Genomic DNA, 14,734 nt, shown 5'->3' with positions numbered 1-14,734 from the left:
TTCTCTCAGACTATGTCTTCAATTTTTAAAAAAGATGGGTTTTATACAGCAAGATATCTTACACGTTAGGCAGCCCACTGTAAGCTCCTACTAGAGAAGAGGCACTGTAGTTTTTACCATGAGATAAAGTCACCACTGTACCTGCCAGCCTTAGACTGACCTCACCTAGTTCACCTCACTACAGTGCTGTGACTCCAATAGGATTTTACACCTGGAGAGCTAAGGTGAGTTAGTTGTCCTAATCTAAACACACACCTTTTTTGGCCATGCAGACAAACCCTGAGAGAAATAAACCCTTCTCACTATGGCATAGAAAACAAAATGCATTTTATGCTCATTTAACATCTTGCAATATTTGCTTATTAAAAAGGGTTGAATGAATGGATGCATTTTAGCTTGTTTACTACTCTGGTCCCTCAGAACTTAGTCAAAATGATGAGGTATGGTAATACATAATACCTTAACCTCTGTCAATAGTTACGCTTACAAAAGCTGGCAGAGGACATGGTGTCAGCATTATCTGATCAATAGTTTTTTTACTACCCCATTTTCTCTGGCCCCATTTATGTATTTTATACAAAAACACCCTCTCCATCTATTTTTAATCATGCAGATCAGCAAAGTAACATTAGGGAATAATATTTTAGCTTGTTCAGCACTTTCTTCTAATGGAGTTTCTAAAGTCATCAGTGCTAGTAAACACTGCAAACCTCCTGAAGTCATTAAAGTATTCCACAAGGACAGAACATTACTGTTTAAATTTATAGTAAAAGAGTAGGAATTTCAGATGTTTAAGGTGCACAAATAGCCTAGAATTCTTAAGAATGTGGTGGTGAGCAGTCATCCTCACCAGAAATGATCTAATTAGCATGCTATCGTTCATTTTCAGGGCCAGAAAACAAAAGTGTTTGGAAAAAGGGAGAAAAGACAGTTACCTTTCTGTAACTGGTGTTCGTCGAGATGTGTTGCTCCTGTCCATTCCACATTAGGTGTGTTTACTCGTCATGCACTGGTGCCGGAAGTTTTTCCCTCAGCAGTATCGATAGGGGAGCAGCTCTGGTGCCCTCTGGAGTGGCGCCCGTATGGCGCAGTATAAGGGGCGCTGCCGTCTCCCCTCACCCTCAGTTCCTTTGTGCTGGAAACTCCAACAGCAGGGAAGGAGGGCGGGTTGTGGAATGGACATGAGCAACACATCTCGAAAAACACCAGTTACAGAAAAGGTAACTGTCTTTTCTTCTTCGAGTGCTTGCTCATATCCATTCCATATTAGGTGACTTCCAGCAGTTTCCGTTGAGGCGGGTAGGAGTTCATGGTTGCGCAGATTGTAATACAGCTCTGCCGAACCCAGCGTCATCTCTAGCCTGTTGAGTGATGGTATAATGAGATGTGAACGTGTGGACTGAGGACCACGCTGCAGTTCTACAGATGTCCTGGATCGGGATGTGTGCTAGGAAGGCCGCCGAAGACACCTGCGCTCTAGTCGAATGAGCCCTGACGATTGGTAGCGGTGGGACCTTTGCTAGCTCGTAACAGATCCTTCTGCAAGAGGTGATCCAGTTGGAAATCCTCTGCAAAAAAACCAGAAGGCCCGTCCTCCTATCTACTGTAGCGATGAAGAGCTGGGTCGATTTACGGAAAGGCTTGGTACACTCCAAGTAAAAAGCCAAGGCCCTCCAGACATCCAGTGCGTGCAGACGCCTCTCCTCAGCAGTCTTGTGCGGCTTCGGACTGAACACTGGCAAAAATACATCCTGGCTCATGTGGAAGAAAGATCCCACCACCGGCAGGAAGGCTGCGAGGGGCCGCAGCTGGACCTTGTCCTTATAAAAAACTGTGTAAGGCGGTTCCAAGGTCAAGGCCTTAATTACTGAGACCTGTCTCGCTGAGGTCACCGCCACCAGGAAAGCGACTCTCCAGGACAAATAGGAAAGGGAGCAGGAGCCCAGCAGCTCAAAAGGCGGGCTGGTGAGCCTGGAGAGGACCAGGTTAAGGTCCCACTGCGAGACAGGGGCCCGTACCTGCGGGTAAAGCCTCTCGAGGCTCCTCATAGAATCATAGAATATCAGGGTTTGAAGGGACCTCAGGAGGTCATCTAGTCCAACACCCTGCTCAAAGCAGGACCAATCCCCAACTAAATCATCCCAGCCAGGGCTTTGTCAAGCCTGATCTTAAAAACCTCTAAGGAAGGAGAGTCTACCATCTCCCTAGGTAACACATTCCAGTCCTTCAACACCCTCCTAGTGACAGTTTTTCCTAATATCCAACCTAAACCTCCCCCACTGCAACTTGAGACCATTACTCCTCATTCTGTCATGGAACCTGACAGTCACGTCATGAGAAAAGACGGTCTGACCTTGGACTGGCTGGGGGAATGCGGAGATGGCTGCAAGATGCACTCTGATGGAAGAATGCACCAGACCCTGGTTCCTGAGCTGCAGTAAGTAGTCCAAGATGGACTCAACTGAACAATGCGAGGGAGAAATGCCACGCTCCGACACCGAGCGGGAAAACCTCATCCACTTGGCCAGGTAAGTTAGTCTCGTGGATGGCTTCCTACTTCCCAGGAGAACCTGCTCGACCTCCTCCAAGCAGGTACTCTCCTCCGGGTTCAACCACGGAGCATCCACACTGAGAGGTGTAGAGACTCGAGGTTGGGGTGTAGGAGCCGACCATGATCCTGAGAGAGCAGATTGGACAGCAGGGAAGGGGCCAGGGAGGGGCCACCATCATGTTCATGAGCGTGCTGAACCAGTGCTGGCAAGACCACGCGGGGCAATCACGATAACCTGTGCCTTGTCCCTCTTGATCTTTACTAGGACCCGGCTGACCAGAGGGATCGGAGGGAATGCATGCATCAGACCCTCAGCCCACAACAGGAGGGAGGCATCGGAGAGGGAGACTTTGCTCAGGCCCTGCCGGGAGCAAAGCCGATGGCACTTTCTGGTTTGCCTGGTGGCAAACAGATCTACTCAGGAAATTCCCCACCTCTGGAAGATTATGAGGGCCACCTCCGGGTGGAGTGACCACTCATGGTGAGAGGAGAAGTTCCTGCTGAGGTGATCTTCTAGGGTGTTCCTGATGCCAGGGAGGTGAGCAGCTTCCAGATGGATGCCGTGGCCAATGCAGAAGTCCCAGAGATGGAGAGCCTAGTGGCAGAGAGCCAAAGAGCGCGCTCCTCCTTGCCTGTTGATGTAGAACACTGAGGTTGTATTGTCCATCAGGACTCTCACCACTTTGCCTGACAGGTGTGGCAGGAAGACCCCACAGACCAGCTGGACCACTCTGAGCTCTTTTACATTTATGTGTAATGTTGTCTCCTGCAGGGTCCACATCCCCTGGGTCCAGAGATGTCCAAGGTGTGCCCCCCAACCAAGGTCCAAAGCGTCCAACACTAGCTCTACAGATAGAGTGGGACCGTGAAATGGGACTCCTTCCAGGACCTTCTCGCAATCGGTCCACCACCGCAGCAAGGTGCGAACTGCCAGAGGAATGGTTATGATCTTTTCCAGGTTGTCCCTTGATTGGGAATAGGTCGATGCCAGCCATTGCTGCAGGGCCGCATGCGGAGTCTGGCATGGCGGACCACGTATGTGCAAGCTGCCTTATGGCCTAGTAGGCGCAGGCACGCCCTGGCTGTTGTCACGGGAAATGCGGACACTTCCGCGATGAGGTCCATCAGGGCCTGAAACCTGTCTAACAGCAGGAACGGTCTCACCCGGGTTGAGTCGAGCATGCCCCCGCTGAATTCTATCCTTAGAACTGGAACTAACGTGGACTTTTTGTGGTTGACCAGTAGTCTCAAGGAGAGGCATGTGATTGTAGTACAGTGATGTCGTGTTGGACCTGAGCCTTGGAGTTGCCTTTGACAAGCCAGTTGCAGAGGTTCGGGTAAATTTGGAATACCCCAACGCCCGAGATAGGCCGTGACTACCGCCATGCACTGGGCAAACACTCTTAGTGCTATAGCCAGGCCAAACGGAAGGACCAGACTCTGGTAGTAGGCTGAACCAACTGTAAAATGGAGAAAGCGTCTGTGTCCTGGAAAGACCGCTACGTGAAAGTATGTTGACTGAACTTCAACACATTGTTTAAGGAAACCAAGAAGCTGACAAGGGACACTGTGTGTGTTAATCAAGTCATCATGGAAAATAATGAATAATCACTATGGAAACAAAACCAAGTTTCTCTGGCCAAGGTTCGGGTGAGTTTTCCTAGCAGTTTGTGATAGCTGTTATAAAAGATTCACTGTTATCATTCTATAAGTGTGAAAGTCTCCCATCACTGCCACTATTTGGGATTTGCTTCCATGGCAATGAATCTCTGTGGTCATCAGGAGGTCATCTAGTCCAACCCCCTGCTCAAAGCAGGACCAACCCCAATTAAATCATCCCAGCAAGGGCTTTGTTAGGGTTTCCTCTACAGTGAAAATGCGTAGAAGAGGAAAAGGCTCCCTGTGTCCACATCATAATTCTACCACAATGGCACAGAGCCAACCAAAAATTTAGCCCTGTGTAAAAAGGTCATACTGTACACATATGTTTGTACACATCAATATGTGCAATTTTGAATGCCAATACTACATACAGATTGTCTTCTGCATAAGTAGCCTATGAAACATGTCAAACAATTATACTCAGTAGACTGCTGGGAGACCCAAACAAATTAGGGACCCACTGGAAATTCGTGAATTTGTGAATAAATAGAAGAACTAGAAATAGAAGGAACACGCAAAGTGTATTTTTAAATCATGTATACTATACCTGCATAAAAAAGTACAGCACTATTTGTTCCTCTGAAAAGTGGGAAGAAACTAACAGTTTGTGTATTAACAACAACCCATATAGTATGTGACTGCAGTCGGTGGCTGTAGAACTTGATGCAGAATTGTGCTAGACAGAATTGAAGTCTTTTTTTGGGAGGGGGGGTCTGGGAGAGAGGGGACCTTAGGTTTCTTGCTCTTTTGGTTGCAACGAAATATTCCAAATGGGAATCAAGAGTGCAAACCAGTGCAGTGGCATCTGCAGGATACTAATTCTAAGAAAAATAGCAACAATTTAAATTTCAGCACATCGTTAACTATTGCACTGCTTATAATTTATCTCAAGGTGTTCCAAAATTTCCCCTCTGCTGTACTGAGGTTCTTCAGAATTCAGGACCTTAGATACAGTATTTAGGTCAAGCCAGCTCCAGAGAACACAGGATTTTGCCTATAAAATATGCAGATTTGCAAGGCTGTAGGTTGTCAGAGCACATCGCAAATCCCATCTATTTAACCAGGCTTTGGGGGTTAGGGAAGGTGCAAGACAATTGGTATTATTAGTGTGGGGGCTATTTTATGCAGCAAATGTTTAAAAAAAATTGGTCTTTTTTTATTTTGATTTTTTATATTTGTATGGATTGTGTTTTATAATTGACAAATATACCTATGTAGTTAAATAAAATGTATTTGTTTGCATATAAATCAAAATTAAGAAAGTAAAACAACATAACATGAGCCCCTGCAGAGTGCTGTGGCTCTGGAGGTCAAAGGTACAGTCCCTGCTATGCTGACCAAGAGGGTGACCATCACTTACTGCTGCAACTGTTTGGGCCAAAGCATGGTGAATCCAACATAAGGCACATCAGAAGATCAACATGTCAGTACAAAGGTTGATTGATGAAGGTCTCTCTTTCTTTGCCCCGTATCATTGTTTCATACTTGTGTTGGGTCTAAAAATCGTTACTTTGAAAAAAAAACGCCCTACAGATTTATTTATGCCACCCCAAATAAAGAAAAAATTGCAACTCCAAAATGCCTCCCTTTCAGATTTAGCAATAGAGACTTAAAATACAAAGTGCTGCTTGTAAAATAGTTTCTCCTGAGATTGAAGAATTTTAAAGCATCTCATTGGGTCAGAAGACCTGCTTCTGTTCTAGTCGCCAACCTTAGCAAATAGGTAATTCACATCTATTTCACAGTCTGCTATCAAACCTACACCAAAATTATGCCTTTGAAACACTGCCTTTGACTTGTATAACTGTGTTCTCAGATGTCTGAAAGATTAACTACATAGTGTTTTTCAGAGTGTAAAAATGTAAATTACCAATAAGATTTTCCTTTTATATGCAAGAAGTATTTAACTATTTATTTAATTTAAAAAGTCAGACAAAAGCAGCTAAAGAACTACACCATGGAAACTCCCTAAACAAAGCTATTAAGGAGTACTTCTTATCGCATAGACTCTAGTTAATTATACTGAAGACTGAGACTTTTGCATCTTGTAGCTAACATATGTTTGACAAGACATTTGGTAAAATATTTATCACTTGGAATCAAGAAAAGGAAATAGTCACACTCACACACAGAGACGTCTCCTGTTACTTTTTTTTTTTTTAACTAGAGTAGTGATCAACAGGAAAAATCTATTTGCACATGCTCAGTAGACACTTAGTGCGTGATACTACAACCTTAATATTTATTTAAAATAGTATTTTTATTACTCACTAGCCAAATGAAAACAATTTACTTAAGGTGGACGTCACTCACTTTATATTTATCTAGATTACAGAGTATTTAAAATATTAGTATAAAATGCTTTATTTAGCATGAAAGGAGGAAGAAAGAATGGGAAACCTCTGAATTCCTCCTATTCTCATTTACTTTTTTCCCTCCAAAGCAGTTGTCACCACCGGTAAATCGCGATCGACTGGTCGATCATGGAGTCTCTGCCCAGTCTATCACAGTCTCCGGCCGCTAAAAGTCCAGTGGCACAGCAGGGCTAAGGCAGGCTCCCTGCCTGTCCTGGCCCCACACTGCTCCTGGAAGCGGCTGGCATGTCCCTGCGTCGGGAGGGGGTGGGGTCTCCATGTGCTGCTCCTACCTGTAGGCACTGCCCCCACAGTGGAACGGGAACAGTAAACTGCGGCCAATGGGAGCTGCGGGGGCTGTGCCTAGAGGGAGGGGCAGCGCAAGGAGCCATGTGCCCCCCTCCAGGGGCCGCAGGGACATGCTGGCAGCTTCTGGGAGTGGCATGGGGCCGGCGTGGGCGGGCAAGCAGGCAGGGAGCCTGCCTTATCCCCGCTGCACCACCCACCTGGAGCCACCTGAGATAAGGGCCGGCAAGAGCCCACACCCCAACCCCCTGCCCTAGCCCTGAGCCCCTCCCAGACCCCAACCCCATACCCCAGCCCTGAGCCCCCTCCTGCACCCAAACTCCCTCCCAGAACTTGCATCCCTCACCTCCTCTTGCACCCCAACCCCCTGTCCCAGGCTCAGCCCGGAGCCCCCTCGCACACTCTGAACCCCTCGGCCCCAGCCCAGAGCCCGCACCCCAACCCCCTACTCCAGCCCAGTGAAAGTGGGTGAGGGAGAGCGCGCGACGGGGGGGGTGGGGGGGGGGAAGAGATGGAGTGAGCGTGGTGGGGTAGATCCTGGGTTGCACTTATTCAAAAAGTGATCTTGTGCTTAAAAAGGTTGGAGACCACTGCTCCAAAGTAATATTTGAACGTTTCTGAAGAATTTCAGAAGCAGTAAACAAGCTCTGTTTCAGTTTCAGAGAGACAGAGTCAGCCATGCATGTCACAAGCTCCGAATCCGTAACAGCATGCATACAAAACAACATACTTTCTTCTTACTGGAGTCCTTGATATTTGTCCCTATAGTTACATTACAGCATAGCAGACTCTCTTTTATAAACCAGCGCTCCCACTGGATTTCTAAACTAGCTTCAGAATGAACACCACTACAATGATAATGAAAACTAAATGCAACGCCCTCCCCCCCGCCCCATGAGACTAGGCAACAGGAATATACTCCACTAAATAATTCTGTATTCAGAAAGTATTACCAAAGTTTTGGAAAACAGGAATGGCTTCATTCAATTCTTCTAGTGTACTCTGCCATCCTCATGAAATGTCTTTTACATGTCTGGGAGCAATAATTACTACCATTCAAAAACAGGGAAACTGCAAGAAGCAGTTAAAAGAAACAGGGTATGTTTTTGCACATTTCTTATGAAGCAGGGATTATTAAAGGTCATAGTTTTTTGTTTTTGTTTTTTTTAAAATAAGCATTCTTTCACTAATTTTCCAGAGAGACAAGATGAGTGCACTCTGTCTCTCTCATATCCTGGGACCAACAAAACTATACACTGATTTCTCCATGAAGTTTAAAAAATGAAAGTCAGTCCCACAAAGTCTGTAATGCAGTTACGCTATAGAAATCAAAACAATGAACTTAACCCATAGTCTTGAGACTAGGTAAAGGAGAAATATCAGACTCAAAGTGAAAGTATATTTTATGACAACAGTAGTATAAAGAAAAAAAATTAGGTCCTCAGTTGATGTGAATCGCACCTGGTGAATGTTGTGGCAGGGGCTGGTTCTCTTGGCCAGAAGACATTTGATTTTCTACAGTATGTCTTCTTGGTAAGGAGTAGCTCAAGAGTATTCTCAGACATGTAGGGACAAATGTGGTGAGCTTTTTGAAAGCCTGATTTTATAGCCCCATCAAACACTGCTCAGGAGCCATGTGCCTGAGGTGACCAAGGGCCAGAGGTGAAAGCAAGCAAGAGCCGGTATGGCATGCTGGACCTGACCGGCTTCCCCAGGCTGGTGATTTAAAGGAGCTGGGGCTCCCTGCAGTGACTGGAGCCTCAGGCCCTTTAAATTGCCTCCCGAGCCCCACTGTCGGAGCCCTGGGGTAGCAGTGGCAGGGCTCCGGTGGTGACTTAAAGGACCTTGGGCCCCAGCTGCTGCAGGGAGCCCCGGGCCTGCCGGAGCCCTGCCGCTGCTACCCTGGGGCTCAGGCAGCATGGCTCGGGTGGCACTTTGAAGGCGCTCATATAGTTTTCACAACAATATGAAAGTTTTGCTACTCTGGTGCTCTGCTGCAAACAGAATCATCCTCTGTGTACTCTAGGATACAACAGAGCAAAATATAATCCTGACAAATATATAAAAATGAAACCATGAAACTGTACTGCATTTATCTTTACTAAAAAGAGTCCACATGATAGCCTGGCTTTTTTAAGGTATTGTTTACTGGTTGAGTTGGCACTTTTTTTTTTAAGTCTACTTTAAATCAGATTTGTTATGTCTAATTGTTCATCTCTGGAACCAATTTATGAAACGTAGCCATGTCTAGTAAATGGAACAGAAAGGTTATTTTAAATAAGAATCTAATGTAAATATAATCAAGGCTATATTGGTATAGAAGACAATGGGTGAAATCTGGTTTAAAAACAATTGCAGGAATCTTATAGATGTCATTCTACTAGTACCATCAATAAGGACTTAAAATAGTAAACATTTTGTTTAAATCATTGGGCAATTCAATTCATATTTATAAATTTATCCAATGCAAACTAAAATATTTTTATTAAAATTAGTGATGCAAAATATTGCACAGAATTACACCAGGCAGCATATATTGTAGATGACAGGATACTGAGGTATAAAGCTATTGTTTTATGGATAAATAGAAGTATTTGAAGTCTACTCGGGTTACAAAGGTTGGTGCATATTCGTACCCGTTGATGATATGAAAAACTAATTAGTGAGCTTACTCTGATCAGGGGGTCTTGAGCAGCGTAAGACCACATTTCTGGGGTGCAAGGCTGGGGATAGGGGAATTCGAGGGCATCTCCCGATATACAGTTCATGAGTGGCTAAGAAAGTCTTCATGGACGTTGCTGCGTGTGCCTCTGCATGCTGCTGGCTGAGAGAACAGAGGCTGAAGTAGCTTGCTGTTCACTAGCATATCAGTGTAGGAGAAGAGCCCGGGCAGGAGAGTTAAAGGGGTCACAGTGGTTCTACAGTCCAGACTGCAGCCTGGGGGGTGTCACACATACCAGAAAAGATAATATGTTTAACTACTCTGTTATCCTGCCTCAAGCTGTTGCTTTCACAAAATGATAAATTACAGATAATTTCAAGCATGAATTTTATACTTAAGAGTTTTACACTTCTCTTCTAAACATTAAGGCTACCTATTTCTATATATTTTAAAAATATGAACATTACTGTCATGGAATCATAAAACCCATGCTAATAGCTATAGAGTTTAGCTACTATATTTGGACATACAAAAACAGCTCTCTCCTATAAGAATCTTCCTCACTGCTGCACATACTAAACTTACTGACCTGTGTTTTATTTGCTCTACCTGCAAGTACCAGGAACGCACTCAACCCAATAAGATAGGGGAATTACTGGTGGCGTGGGTGCCAACAGGCCACATGCGATGACACATAATACCACCCCCTCCATCCCATTCCCCCCCCCCCCACACACACTCTAGAGAAAGAGATGCAATGACCTCTCTCTGGGAGAAATGAGAGTAAGGAGGAGAACCAGCTAAGAAAAAAAATCCTTGAAGAAGGGGGCAGAATATCATTTCCCTCTCCATCCTATTTACCAGCAATTTTAATCTCTCAAACAACATGTCAGGAACTATGAACATGTGGATATTATTCAGCCCTGCCCTCTCAAGGCAGTCATCAAAGTTGTCAATCGCAAGCAGTGACATCAGACCCAGTCCACTGAACTCCCCTTCTTTTGAAGCCTGAACTTTCAGATCAGCTACTGGAGCAACTGAAAACACACCTCCGCAAACAGAGAAGGAAGAATTATCTGATGTGCTAAGCAATCGAAAATTTGCAAGTAAATTAAAAAACTAGGCTCTCATTATTGCATATCTCAATCCTTAGATGTGAGAGATGACTCAGCAGTAAGTTCGACCCTTTAGTCGACATTGATGAGTCCTCATCTGGAGTACTGTGTCCTGTTTTGGGCCCCACACTACAAGGAGGATGGGGAAAAATTGGAAAGCGTCCAGCACAGGGCAACAAAAATGATTAGGAGACTGGAACACATGACTTATGAAGAGACACTGAGGGAACTCGGATTGTTTAGTCTGCGGAAAAGAAGAACGAGGTGGGATCTGATAGCTGCTTTCAACTACCTGAAAGGGGGTTCCAAAGAGGATGGGTCTAGACTGTTCTCAGTGGTAGCAGATGACAGAACAAAGAGTAATGGTCTCAAGTTGCAGTGGGGGAGGTTTAGGTTGGATATTAGGAAAAACTTTTTCACTAGGAGGGTGGTGAAGCACTGGAATGGGTTACTTAGGGAGGTGGTGGAATCTCCATCCTTAGAGGTTTTAAGGCCTGGCTTAATAAAGCTCTGGCTGGGATGATTTAGTTGGGGATTGGTCCTGCTTTGAGCAGGGGGTTGGACTAGATGACCTCCTGAGGTCCCTTCCAACCCTGATATTCTATGATTAAGTTCACTGCTTGCTATTGATCGCTCTGAAGACTCCCACACGCTGGCTGGGCAGATCACCACCAGCATACACATTTACTTCCTTTCTGTGACAGTAACAAAGATTCTACTGTGATATATAGGCAGGGCTTGTAGCACCACCTATTATTAAGGTTGCCCTGCACTTCCCATTACAATATACTGTTTTCAGTTGCTTATAACTTTGCCAAACTGAACATTCGGATTGAAATTTTCCATATTGGTGTCTGTCTCCATATTTTTTTTTTAAATCCATACAATTTTAGCCAAAAATGCTTCAACTGTTTCCAAGAATGAGATTTAGTGGAAAATATCTTTTTTTTTTTTTTTTACATGGACAAAGCATCATGAGACATTTTCTTTGAAATGGTCTAGTGACCCCATGCTTTGCACTAGGGCCTTGACATTTGGCAGGGAGTGGCCTCTATATTAGGGAAGTGCGCTTTGTCATTCCTGTGAAAATCCACCCAAATTTGGCTAAGTTTAAGCTTTTAAAAAAGAAATCACAACTCACACATGCTCAGTAGACTTCGATGTTTAACAGCAAAAATCCCTGATTCCTTCCTCACTTATCATGCTCAAGCTTCCCACAGCTTCTAGTGCTGACCAGACTGTGCATGTACCATCCCCAGAGAGTGACTGAGCATGCTCCAGCCCCAGACTAAGGAGGCAAAGCCAGACTTTCCTGTAATTGCTGCTTGGGGCTGGGGCTGGGGCCAGGCGCTGTAACTGAGATCAGGGAGCCCCTCTCGCAAGTTTCCAATTATACCCTTCATCTCTGCTGGCACTTAGGCAGAGTGGAAGCAGCAGCTGTTGGATTTGAATGCAGAACCGAAAAATGCCAGACTGGGGAAGGAGGGGAGTAGACTGGAACAAGGAGTCTGGTAAGATTGGGACAGGAGAGACTGGAAGTTGGAGGGAACAGAAGGGAAGGCTGGGACTGGCAGGGCAAGGAGACTGGGAACCACTGAGAAAACTAGGAGCTAACTGGCTGTGTGTGTGTGTGTAGTGGTGGAGAGGCACTGAGATCGGATGAGAAGCCAGGAACAGAGCACTGGGCTTGGCCAGGAAAGGAGACAGACTGGGTGTGGGGATGGAGAGAGAATGGAAGATGGGGAGGGAGGCGTGTATTGGAACTCAAACAGGAAACCCTGAAGGCTGGGCAAGAAGACTGGGACTAGAATGAGAAGTGGGAGGCGAAACTGGAATTACACAGGCAGGGACAAGAAGCCAGGGCAGGAGAAGAGACAGAACTGAGACAGGGACAGGTTGGAGAGGACAGGGAAGAAAGGGCTATGCCCACTAAAGCACACTCTTCTCTGAAGTCTGGAATGGAATCCACGCTTCCTGAATCTATCATTCCTCTATTCTCAGCTAATATCTGTGAAAAGCACTGGCATAGTGTGTGTATCATGGCCTTTTAGTTCTGGTCCCTGTAGATGATGAAAACCTTATTCCTTTATCTTAACTGGCAGAGGTCTGTGCGATGGATCTAGAAGTTCCAACCTCGTTAATCAACTCAGAGGATGACACCACATTAGGGCTGTCAAGCGATTAAAAAAAATCGCGATTAATTATGCTGTTGTTAATAGAATACCATTTATTTAAACATTTTTGGATGTTTTCTACATTTTCCAAATATACTGATTTCAATTACTACACAATAGAAAATGTACAGTGCTCACTTTATATTTTTTATTACAAATATTTGCACTGTAAAATACAAAAACAGTATTTTTCAATTCACCTAACAGAAGTACTGTAGTGCGATCTCTTTCTCATGAAAGTTGAAATTACAAATGTAAAATTATGTACAAAAATAACTGCATTAAAAAAATATAAAACTTTAGAGCCTACAAGTCCACTCAGTTCTACTTTGTGCTCAAACAAGTTTGTCTACATTTGCAAGAGATGCTGCTGTCCGCTTCTTGTTTACAATGTCACCTGAAAGTGAGAACAGGCGTGCGCATGGCACTGTTGTAGCTGGCATCGCAAGATATTTATGTGCCAGATGTACTAAAGATTCATATGTCCCTTCATGCTTTAACCATGCGTCCTCTTTTGTTTATCATTTTTACAGTGCAAATATTTGCAATCAAAAATAATATAAAGTGAGCACTGTACACCTTCTATTCTGGTGACAAATTAAATTTATCATCACATGACAATAATTTTACATACAGCTCACAACTACACTCATTTTTTCAGTTTATACTACATACTGAGTATACATATATTACATATGCAATAACCATTCTGTGTGTTTGAATAATACTAACACAATTTATACACACACACACATATATATATATTAAACATACACTTCCATGTATTCGAGCTTATGTAGATCCATCCAAGGATCTCTTTTACAAACACTGAAAAACGTAGCCACAAAATCCATGAGGGTGGCAACGAGGCATAATATTGGTTTTACAGATGCAGAAACTCAGCTGGAGAGTTTAAGTGACTTATCCTTGGCCACACAGAAATCCATGGCCAGGACTCCTTACACAGAACATTTTTCCTCCTTTGATATACAAATTAAAATATTTGTATTTCAAACAATGTACTCATTTTGCGTATACTAAATTTGCAAAAAATGGGCTCACTGGATGGACCACAAATAATTAGAAGGGAAAGGATAAATCAGTCACTGGATTTTTATGTAGTCACACTTCATATCCAGAAACAAGCTACAAGCATTTGCCATTACCAAAGAGGCTATTTCAGCCTCAGCACTTACTTTTTAAAGCCATTTGTGTATTAAAGAGAAGAATGAATTTACTATGCTCCCATTCAGGTCACATAACCACCACCCTGTACCGGAAACCTACTGACCGCTATGCTTACCTACATGCCTCCAGCTTTCACCCAGACCACACCACACAATCCATTGTCTACAGCCAAGCTCTAAGATACAACCACATTTGCTCCAATCCCTCAGACAGAGACAAACACCTACAAGATCTCTATCAAGCATTCTTACAACTATAATACCCACCTGCTGAAGTGAAGAAACAGATTGACAGAGCCAGAAGAGTACCCAGAAGTCACCTACTACAGGACAGGCCCAACAAAGGAAATAACAGAACGCCACTAGCTGTCACCTTCAGCCCCCAACTAAAACCTCTCCAGCGCATCATCAAAGAGTTACAACCTATCCTGAAAAATGATCCCTCACTCTCACAGATCTTGGGAGACAGACCAGTCCTTGCTTACAGACAGCCCCCCAACCTGAAGCAAATACTCACCAGCAACCACACACCACACAACAAAAACACTAACCCAGGAACCTATCCTTGCAACAAAGCCCGATACCAACTCTGTCCACATATTTATTCAAGTGACACCATCACAGGACCTAATCACATTAGCCACGCCATCAGGGGCTCATTCACCTGCACATCTACGAATTTGATATATGCCATCATGTGCCAGCAATGCCCCTCTGCCATGT

At 44.4% G+C, this 14,734-nt stretch overlaps 1 protein-coding gene across 2 annotated transcripts in view; it reads right to left on the bottom strand.

Moving 5' to 3' along the window:
* The window catches only part of UBE2F (ubiquitin conjugating enzyme E2 F (putative)), a 123,772-nt gene that overhangs the window by 43,970 nt on the left and 65,068 nt on the right, over positions 1 to 14,734 (bottom strand). The window lies entirely within an intron of this gene.

Source organism: Natator depressus, chromosome 11, assembly GCF_965152275.1.
Source record: "Natator depressus isolate rNatDep1 chromosome 11, rNatDep2.hap1, whole genome shotgun sequence".
NCBI classification, from domain to species: domain Eukaryota; kingdom Metazoa; phylum Chordata; order Testudines; family Cheloniidae; genus Natator; species Natator depressus.
The sequence above is the reverse complement of the archived record's forward strand: the minus strand, read 5'-3'. Positions and strand labels throughout refer to the sequence as shown.